Raw genomic sequence first — 9,206 nt, 5'->3', positions numbered from 1 at the left:
TAAGGGGTATATTGGGCCTCATTTACCCCAAAAATGTCCTTGTTATCCATCCCAAGAAGTCAGAGCTCAGTGTAATGAGTACAATGCCGCACGTTACTAAATCATTGTGCCGTCTATAAACATGGACCAGTGCATCCTACTGTAAACTCTAGACATATTAGCTGTCATCCAAAGAGCACCATGACCTAAAGAATCAGGGGAATCTTGGGGTGATGGCCGATAAATCTGCTTTTTAAAAATAAAATAAAAAAAATAAAAAAATTGAGGTTTTATTACTATTGATAACAAAGCCAATTTTAATATCAGACAGTATTTCTGAATAAGGCCTAATGTTACCCCTACTATTGTTAAAATATTAGCTGTCACCCCAAAGCCAAAACCAGGTGAGGAACAATCAGAAGAAAGGTATAATAGAAACAAGTCACCAATTCTGCATTTATCACCCACTCCTGGTCTTGGCTCCCACTCCTGAGAAAAAATACTGACTGAATACTGACCAAATACTGATAGTGGGGCCGTGGCCTAAGAGCTAACGTCGGTCTCAGGGGGTAGGTAAGCCTTTTTATCATGCTCTCCCACTGCTAACTTATAAAGGAGGCAGAAAAGCGTTTGCCGACATATGATGTAATAGCTCCTCCAATGTCAGGTCTCTATGTATGGAGCAGGTTCAGGAGCTGAGCCCGCATCATACTGGGCAGATGCCTGTACACATAACACCGACAATGAATGGGGTATAGCTACACATTCAGGAAAAAAATACATGTGTATAATCATTAAGGTCCACTGGACCACAATTCAAGTATGAAATGACCTACAACAATCCAGTAAGGATTAAATAATACAGCAGACATAATGGAGTAAATTCTTTATTTGGATAAATCAGTGATCAGACATAGAAAAATACGTTAAAAAACATGTAATTGACAACTATACATTAAAACACACGTGGGGTGTAGAGACACAGCCTATGTATTGAATAGTGGTTCTCCCTAGGATGCACATATATTGGATTTCATCCAGTAAATACATGAATACAAGTAAATTAACACCATCGATATATTAAATACATAAAGTGCATGTGCAGATATATATATGTATATACCAGAATAACATCAAAGAGAAAAACAGTACATCTAATATAATAAATAGGAAAAATCTCATATAATTCTTGTGACACATAACTTGAATATATGGCCGTAATAATGTACATAGTGCAAAAGTCATTGGCCAACATAAGAATAAATATCAGGATATAATGAAGAAATAAAGATGGGATTAGCCAAATCCAGAGGCAGTATGGCATGAGCGGGGTAGGGCTGTGTGACCTCCACCCACAGGCGTTTTGCTCGCGGTTCTACAGGGAGATGCCTGTACACAGCCGGCATCTGTAACCGCAGCCATCAGAGATTGTTCTGATCGCTGCTGTTACACTGATCACTGGCTGCGGATGGGTTATCATGGCAGCTGACTATGAGAACTACTAGGATGAGTGTAAAAATAAATGTTCCTGTGCTGAGATAATCTTATAAATGTGCCCCTGCTGTGTACTGTGTAATGGCCGTGTCTGACCGTGCTGGACAATGGTCTGATCATACCACAGCTCCTGGGCAGGAGGAAGCAAAAGAGGATACAGACAGGATCACAAATGATTATTTCTTTCAGGAAAAATATTGCTTAAAAACAGACAGCAAAATGTTTTACCTCACAAAATGAATCAGCTGTGATCCCGTGTTGTAATGTCTGTATACTCTTTTGTGTCCTCCCCTGCCCAGGAGCTGTGGTATGATCAGACCATGGCCCTGTAAGGTCAGACACATCCATTACACAGTACAAACCAGGGGCACATTTATAAGATTATCTCAGCACAGGAACATGTTTTTAACACATCCAATTGTAGAACTTATTTTTACTCCAAGATCTATTAGTTAAAATGTACTTTGTTTGTGGGAAAACCCTTTAAATTCCATAAGAGGACTGAAAAAATAAAGTAAACATACATAAAAAAGTGTTAAAAATATAAACCAAATAAAAACTTATAACAATTTGAATCAACCCTTTTCCTTTATTAAGTATAAAAAAAATAATTATATTATTATCAAAATATTCAATTAAGTGTGTTTTTGGCCGACACACTTTCCTAACAAAAGGCAATAAAATGTGATCAAAACATCTCCCCACCTCACAAAAAAAAAGAATAAAACATTTGCAATGTTTTTTTATTTACAAATGTTCACATTTTTTTCATCACTAGTGTTGAGCATTCCGATACTGAAATATCGGGTATCAGCCGATATTCGCGGTATCGGAATTCCGATACTTAATTCCGATACTTTTACAATATCGAATACCGGAATCGGAAGTTCCCATAATGCCTGCGCTCTGCAGTGTCTCTGAAGGATGACAAGCTGGATGGCAGCGCTCAGCTGAGATCCAGCCTCTCATCAGAATGCCATCCCGGCGTGGGAGAATTCTCCTGATCGTTTAAAAGCCGGCGGGCGGTAAAAAGCCGCCGGCTTTTAAACAATCACACAGCCCCATACTGCTTCCCTGCAGCCTCCCACCCGATCCTCCGCTCCCCTCGCCACCTCCCATCCCGATCGTAAGTTAGGACCGGGCGGGGAGCGCAGCACCAAGGAGCGGGGAGCGAAGGACCCGGGCGGGGAAGTCGGCAGTGAAAAGACTTCACCGCCGGCTTTCCCGTTCTGTGCTGCGCTTTCCCGCCGGTTATTTCAAATGAACAGCTGAGGTATCAGGTGATGCTGATCAGCTGTTCATTTGAATTAGCCGCGGTGCCCTCAGAGGGTTCATGTGAGTTCATGCTTGACTGCATTGCATGAACTCACATGAACTTTCCCACGGTCGCACAGGTCAGCCTCACCTCCCAGACGATCAGCCCGTCATGATTGGTGTGTGTGGGTGTCTGTGCGTGTGTCTGCGAGTGTGTGCGGGGTGTCTGTGCGATGTCTGCGGGTGTGTGCGATGTCTGCGGGTGTGTGCGGGTGTGTGCTGTGTCTGTGCGATGTCTGCGGTGTCTGTGCGATGTCTGCGAGTGTGTGCGGTGTCTGTGCGATGTCTGCGAGTGTGTGCGATGTCTGCGAGTGTGTGCGGGGTGTCTGTGCGATGTCTGCGGGTGTGTGCGATGTCTGCGGGTGTGTGCGGTGTCTGTGCGATGTGTGCGGGTGTGTGCGGTGTCTGTGCGATGCCTTCTGTGTCTGTGCGAGGTCTGCGAGTGTGTGCGGTGTCTGTGCGATGTCTGCGAGTGTGTGCGGCGTCTGTGCGATGTCTGCGGGTGTGTGCGGTGTCTGTGCGATGTCTGCGAGTGTGTGCGGTGTCTGTGCGATGTCTGCGGGTGTGTGCGTGCAGGCAGACATAGGCCGATGTGACACTACTACTCCCATCGGCCTATGTCTGTCCCCCGTCCACTCGTGCCAGCAGGATCAGCTCGATGGGAGCAGTAGTTCCCATCAGCCTGATCCTGCTATTTAAATTGCCCTACTGTGTCCCCAATAAATGTTAAATACATGTCATTGGTGGCCAGTGGTTGCCTACAATAAATTAGTTCATACATTACCTGTCCCCGCCGATCGCCACCTAAAATAAAGTAAAAAATAAAAAACTACACCTATACTCACCTAGACACCTAATTCCCCGAAGCCATCGATCTCCTGTAATAAAATATAAAATAATAAACCACAACCTTATTCTTACCCCTCCGTAGTAGTCCACGAGTGTCCCACGATGATCTCCAGTTTAGAGCAGCCACATAGAATGTGACCGCTCTGAACCGCTGCCGCCGCTAGAATGATGGGGCCGTAAAGCAGCCCCGTCATTGCATAAGCGGGTTCGCCGGAGTTCAGGCAGCGCTGCTCCGGTTAGCTGCTTTACGGCCCTGCTGTATCGTGAGAAATTCCCACGGTACAGCACTGCCGTAAAGGAGGTCTCCGGAGCTGCGCTGCCTGAATGCACTCCGGTGACCTCAGTCAGTGGCTCCCGCTGCCGGGAGCGGACGTGTTCCCGGCAGCGTGAGCTTACAGCAGCCATGCACAGCTGTCACCATCTCCAGATGTGACAGCTGTGCATGGGAGATCAGCGCAGGAACGTGGACAGGTAACTATTTTTTTTTAGTAAACTAAGAATTAAATAAAATTGTGTGTTTTATTTCAAATAAATTATTTTTTTCTGGGTGTAGTGTGTTTTTTCTTTTTAACACTTTGTAGGTTAGTAATGGGGGTGTCTTATAGACGCCCATCATTACTAACCTGGGCTTCATGGCAGGTGGCGGTGACATGAACCCCAACCCTATTACCCCCTGCCACCGCACCAGGGCAGCGTGGAAGAGCGAGGCTAAGTGCCAGAATTGGCGCATCCTATGGATGTGCCATTTCTGGGGCGGCTGACGGTTGGTGTTTCTAGCCTGGGAGGGGGCCAATATTCATAGCACCCTTCCTGGGCTATTAATATCAGCCCCCAGCTGTCTGCCTAGCCTTTGCTAGCTATTAAATAGGGGGTCCCCCATTTTAATAGCTAGTAAAGGCTAGGTATTCAGCTGGGGGCTGATATTAGTAGTCTGGGAAGCTCCGTGGGTATTACCCACTTCCCAGGCTTCAAACATCTGCCCCAGCCGTCTGCTTAACTTCCGCTAGAGCCTAAAATTATGGGGGATCCCACGCCAATTTTATTTTAAATAAATCCTTTATTTTAACACTAAATGACATTTGAGGAGTTAATAAAGATGCAGTCCCTAAATTATTATTTATTTTTGAATTAATTTTTCCCAAAAATTTTGACGTGGGCTTTGCCATATTTTTGTATGCCAGCCAGGTACAGCATCCAGCTTCTATGAACGCGCCATTTTCCGGGGTGGCTGCGGACTGCAATTTGCACCAGGGGGGGGGGGGCCCAGAAAGCTTGGGCCTCCCTGCGCTGCAGATTCCATCCCCCAGCTGCCTAGTTGTACCTGGCTGGACACACAAATAGGGAGAAGCCCCACGTATTTTTTTTTTAAATTATTTCAGGAAATTCATAAAATAATTAAAAAAAAATTGATGTGGGGCTTCGCCCTATATTTGTGTCCAGCCAGGTACAGCAGGCAGGAACGGGCTGCCCCCAACCACCAGCTGCCTATTTGTACCTGGTTGGACTCAACAATATAGGGAAGCCCTTTTTTTCTTAATTATTTCATGAATTTCATGAAATAATAAAAAAAAAAAATACGTGGGGCTTCGCCCTATTTTTGTGTCCAGCCAGGTACAACTAGGCAGCTGGGGGCTGGAATCCGCAGCGCAGGGAGGCCCAAGCTTTCTGGGCCCACACGCAGCAAATTGCAGTCCGCAGCCATCCCGGAAAATGGCGCGTTCATAGAAGCACCATCTTCTGGCGCTGTACCCAACTCATCCAGGGCCCTGGTGCGGTGGCTCACTGGGTAATAAAGGGGTTAGGGCCAGCTTGGCATTATCAGCTGGCCCTAAGCCCGAAATTCATGGGGTCACGCCAATATTAGACATGACCACCATGAATTTCTAGTAAAGTATTTAAAAAAAACACAACACCCAGAAAAAAGTCCTTTAATTGAAATAAACACACAATTCTTTATTGTTCTAAATTAAACTATACTTACCATCACGCCCATTCCAGCTGAAGCCAACGATCTCCTGCAATAAAAGAAAAATAATAAAGCAACCTCATCCTTACCTTTCCATGGTTCCCACAACAGCTTCAGCTCTGCTACATCGAGATGACAGGCTGGACCGCAGCAGAACGCTGCCATCCAGCCTGTCATCCCGCGGACACTGAGAAGCGCAGGCATGCTTGCGCTCCTCAGTGTCTGTGACGGCATAAAGATGAGCCGAGGTCATGTCCAATGAACTCGGCTCACCTCATGCACGTCACTGACAGCGTGGGAAAATTCTCCTGCACTCAGCGCTTCAGCGTGAGAATTTTCCCACGCTGTCAGTGACGTGAATGAGGTGAGGTCATGTCCAATGAACTCAGCTCACCTCATGCACGTCACTGACAGCGTGGGAAAATTCTCACGCTGAAGCGCTGAGTGCAGGAGAATTCTCCCACGCTGTCAGTGACGTGTATGAGGTGAGCTGAGTTCATTGGACATGACCTCGGCTCATCTGGATGCCGTCACAGAGAGACACTGAGGAGCGCAAGCATGCCTGCGCTTCTCAGTGTCCGCGGGATGACAGGCTGGATGGCAGCGTTCTGCTGCGGTCCAGCCTGTCATCTCGATGTAGCAGAGCTGAAGCTGTCGTGGGAACCATGGAAAGGTAAGGATGATGTTGGTTTATTATTTTTCTTTTATTGCAGGAGATCGTTGGCTTCAGCTGGAATGGGCGTGATGGTAAGTAGAGTTTAATTTAGAACAATAAAGAATTGTGTGTTTATTTCAATTAAAGGACTTTATTCTGGGTGTTTGTGTTTTTTTTTTTAACTTTGACTATGGGGTTAGTAATGGGGGTGTCTTATAGACGCCTCTCCATTACTAACCTGGGCTTGATGTCAGCTGGCATTATAAGCTGACATCAACCCCAAACCTATTAACCCACTGCCACCGCTACAGGGCAGTGGAAAGAGCGAGGCTAAGTGCCAGAATTGGCGCATCCTATGGATGCGCCATTTCTGGGGCGGCTGACGGCTGGTGTTTCTAGCCTGGGAGGGGGCCAATATTCATGGAACCCTTCCTGGGCTATTAATATCAGCCCCCATCTGTCTGCCTAGCCTTTGCTAGCTATTAAATTAGGGGGGACCCCACGTCATTTTTTTTGGGGGGTCCCCCATTTTAATAGCTAGTAAAGGCTAGGTATTCAGCTGGGAGCTGATATTAGTAGCCTGGGAAGCTCCGTGGGTATTACCCCCTTCCCAGGCTTCAAACATCTGCCCCAGCTGTCTGCTTAACCTCCGCTAGAGACTAAAATTAAGGGGAACCCCACGCCAATTTTTTTTTAAATAAATCCTTATTTTAACACTAAATGACAAGTACAGTAATCAACACTGTCACTGTACTTCATATATATGTGACTGACATGTTTCTATCTATCTAATCTATGTGTGAAGCTCTATTCTTTCTGTTGTAAATTGTCGGGTAAAGGTGTATGCCGCTGATGAATTGCCGGCTTTTCGCATAATACATTCTACATTATTCTTAGTTGTTTTACTTCATGTAGAATTAACCTACAAGGAAAGAAAGGGTTTATTTTCATTCCGATATTTGTGTCCCATTGACTTGCATTGGTTTCCGGTATCGGAATCTGCGATATCCGATACTTTTTGGGTATCGGTCCGATCCAATCCGATACGATATTTCCTGATATCGGAAGGTATCGCTCAACACTACTGATAAGTCCAAATTTGAGATCTTTCGTTCCAACCACTGTGACTTTGTGCGACGCAGAAAAGGTGAACGGATGGACTCTACATGCCTGGTTCCCACCGTGAAGCATGGAGAAGGAGGTGTGATGGTGTGGGGGTGCTTTGCTGGTGACACTGTTGGGGATTTATTCAAAATTTAAGGCATACTGAACCAGCATGGCTACCACAGCATCTTGCAGCGGCATGCTATTCCATCCGGTTTGCGTTTAGTTGGACCATCATTTATTTCTCAACAGGACAATGACCCCAAACACACCTCCAGGCTGTGTAAGGGCTATTTGACCAAGAGGGAGAGTGATGGGGTGCTACGCCAGATGACCTGGCCTCCACAGTCACCAGACCTGAACCCAATCGAGATGGTTTGGGGTGAGCTGGACCGCAGAGTGAAGGCAAAAGGGCCAACAAGGGCTAAGCATCTCTGGGAACTCCGTCAAGATTGTTAGAAGACCATTTCCCGTGACTACTGTACCTCTTGAAGCTCATCAAGAGAATGCCAAGAGTGTGCAAAGCAGTCATCAAAGCAAAAGGTGGCTACTTTGAAGAACCTAGAATATAAGACATATTTTCAGTTGTTTCACACTTTTTTGTTAAGTATATAATTCCACATTTGTTAATTCATACTTTTGATGCCTTCAGTGTGAATGTACAATTTTCAGAGTCATGAAAATACAGAAAAATCTTTAAATAAACTTTTGGTCTGTACTGTATATATAATATAATGCTACATGTCTCCCTCTGTCTGAAGCCTTTAAAGACATGGCAAGTGCTACATGCCTGCGCAGTCTGGCTCTAGACAGAAGAACCTATTACGTTACAGGTAAGAGGAGTGTATGGCGCCGGAGATTGCGGTATGCGTAGACACTGAAGACATACCGCGATCTCCGGCGCCATACTTACCTGACCGGGAGGAGCGTTGCAGCGGCGTTTCTCTTCTCGCCGGAGACCAGGGCAGGAGTGAAGGTGTTGGAATCGGCACATGTGCATACCACTATCCGGCGCCATTTTACTGAAGACATATTTGCAGTGTGTCTTCAGTAAAATGGCGTTGAACAGCACGGTATGGTCACGCGCGTACTCTGGCGCCGCACTGCTCCCCTGGCAGAACAGGATACAGTAGCACTGGAGCACAGGGAAGAAAGGTGAGTATGTGTTTATTTTTTTGTATGTGTGCACCGTGAAAGGGATGAGGGGTGCCATACATACCAGGAATGGGGTGTGACGGGTACCATACATACCAGGAAAGGGGTGTGAGGGGTACCATACATACCAGGAAAGGGGTGTGAGGGGACCATGCATACCAGGATTGGGGGATGAGGGGTACAATGCATACCAGGATTTGGGGGGTGACTGAACCATGAAAACCAGGATTGGGGGGTGAGGGGTGCCATACATACCAGGATTGGGGGGTGAGGGGTGCCATACATACCAGGATTGGGGGGTGAGGGGTGCCATACATACCAGGACTTGGGGGGTGACTGAACCATGAAAACCAGGATTGGGGGGTGAGGGGTGCCATACATACCAGGATTGGGGGGTGAGTGGTGCCATACATACCAGGATTGGGGGGTGAGGGGTACCATGCATACCAGGATAGGAAAGTGGGGTTCCAAGCATACCAGAATAGGGATGAGGGGTACCATGCATACCAGGATTGGGGGATGAGGGGACCATGCATACCAGGATTGGGGGATGAGGGGACCATGCATACCAGGATTGGGGGATGAGGAGGCCATACATACCAGGATTGGGGATGAGAGAGTCATGCATACCAGGATTGGAGATGAGAGAGCCATGCATACCAGGATGGGGGATGAGGAGGCCATACATAC

This window comes from Phyllobates terribilis, unplaced genomic scaffold (assembly GCF_046119375.1).
Source record: "Phyllobates terribilis strain yellow unplaced genomic scaffold, ASM4611937v1 Scaffold_343__1_contigs__length_2019054, whole genome shotgun sequence".
Lineage (NCBI taxonomy): Eukaryota > Metazoa > Chordata > Amphibia > Anura > Dendrobatidae > Phyllobates > Phyllobates terribilis.
Note: the sequence above shows the minus strand (reverse complement) of the source record.